This window comes from Etheostoma spectabile, chromosome 2 (genome assembly GCF_008692095.1).
Source record: "Etheostoma spectabile isolate EspeVRDwgs_2016 chromosome 2, UIUC_Espe_1.0, whole genome shotgun sequence".
Lineage (NCBI taxonomy): Eukaryota > Metazoa > Chordata > Actinopteri > Perciformes > Percidae > Etheostoma > Etheostoma spectabile.
Window position 1 is genome coordinate 23,756,870 of NC_045734.1, and position 2,368 is coordinate 23,759,237.

Consider the following 2,368-nt stretch of genomic DNA (forward strand, 5'->3'; position numbering starts at 1 on the left):
CTCACCCTCCGTTTCACCGCTCCACACCGAATGCTATTGTCAAGAGTTTCCTACTAAAGGGATTGAAACATCTAGTTCTATTAGCTTTACTTATAAAGCCTGCTGTAATTAAAGACGACAGCATTAAATTGGAGGATACACTTCTGGAAAAGCTGTTTCTGATATAGACCTATTCAGATTTTTTTTTTTTTTACAAATTCCTTTTGGCAAGAACAAATCCATTGTAAACATTTTCTTCTTCAGAAAATAGATACTTTTGTCAAACAAATGGGAAATGATGCCCCCACATCAGTTTACATCCTTTAAAACCCATAATTTGCCACCAATAGCTGCTAAATGGAATTCAGGCATCATTCATTTTATTATTTGCACTTTTTTTCTTTTTACTGTGACATGATATGAGAACTCTGACCTCTGTGTGCAGCAAACTGTCACACACTTACTGCATCTCTGAGAGTTTATATTCAGTTCACAACTCCTTTCAGTCTTATTGAGATCGGAATTGAATATTTTTTGAAAAGTGTTTTCTTAAGGCACATTGTGGAAGATATTTCAGAAATGACTGAATTATTTGAATAGCAAAAAAGACTCATGCATTTGTGCTTTAACTGGTAAATTATGAGGAAACAGAAGCTGAAAAATCAAGAATGTGTTAATGTATTCTTGGAATGCTAAAAAAATAAATAAAACGCTAATCATTAAACATGAAGCACAAAATTATTACATTGAACGTGGAATTAATTCACAGATTTGAAGTGAGCCCAGGTTCAAATAACTCCATACAAAACAGAAATTATATGTCATCAAAAGATCATTTTATTTAGCAAATATGACCAAAATTAACTGTGTTTTGCCAGTCCTTTTTCAAGGTCTATGTAGGACATGTTGTTGCTCAACCTTTTTCTCTGATTTTCACTTCAAACGCATTTTGCTTTAATTTTCAGTGTTATGTACTATTTGTTATTGTCTGAAGATAAATTCCTCCTCTGTTTGTGATCATGTGGTTTCTTTTTTTCTCCTGTTAAAGGTTTTTTGGGTGTTTTGTGAGTTTTTCCTCATTAAATCGAGGATCTGTGTTGTACACCCCTCTGAGACAAATGTAAAAGAAAAAGGCTTCTGAATAAATGAAATTGACCTGATTTAACTTTGTATCTTTGAATTCAGAGCACATTTTTTATGTCAAATCAAAAATCGTGCTGTGTTGCAGTTCTAACTTTCTCTCGATAGAGGACGCTGTTAAACAAGAAAAGAAAAAAACAAGGTTCTCCTTCTGAAGAAATCTCTACTTTTAACCCCTTAGCACGGTCAGGAAACAAGGTATCAGCAACTTACCAAGAGGAGGCTGTGTATGTCATGTTCTTTATTGACTCCATCATAGTGTTGTGAAAGACGTGACACCATACACCCATACATACAGAAGAACAAGTTATACTATTAAAAGGACCTTCTAATTTAAAAATCCACTGGCAGTGGTAGTTTGTTGAACCAGTCCAGTATGTGTGTATGCATGATATTTACGTGTATGAGAGAGAGAGAGAGAGAGAGAGAGAGAGAGAGAGAGAAAGAGAGATGTAAGCGCAAGATTAAAATTCATCTAGATGGCAACATATAATTAGCCTAAAAGCCTTTTCATCAAGCTTGGAACAACGCACAACACACAACAAAACACAACCACACACACACACACACACACACACACACACACACACACACACACACTAATGGTCACCACAGGAGTCTGCTTATAAACACTGATATTCTACATTCACCTCTTAACACTACTGGAAGAGGCATCTGTGTGATGGCACCATTGCCTTGGTGTGTGTTTTTGTGTTTGTGAGTTATTTATATGCTAATGAATCTGGAAGGGCTTGTTGAGCAGTGAGACTGTGTGTGGGTGTGTGTGTGTCTGTGTGTGTGAGAGAGAGAAGAAGGCAGTAGTCACTTCAGCAGGAGAACAGATGGTGGAGGAGAACCTTGAAGATGTACGTATGCTGCGGTCTTAAAAGTCGTAACAACACAGATGCAGATCCATCCTGATACTGTTTACCTGCCCCCCCTCATCCTCTTCCCTGTTATTCCCACTTTAGTCTGATGAAATACTGTTATTCAGGCACAGTGTCTGGATGCCTGTCTGACTTGAGATATTTTGGCACCAAATGCACCTTTTGTACCTGACTGAAATGCCAAACGCAGCTGTTGGCGATGATTGACAGGCCAACACTCCAGTCAGTGCAACATGCTTCTATTCTTCCCTCTCTAATGGCAGAGCTGCTCTCACTGCTGCATGTCAAAAAAATGAGACCCAGTGGGCTGAGTGGCAGTCGGTTTAGAGGATTTAGATTTGACTGCTTTTGCAATATTAAAG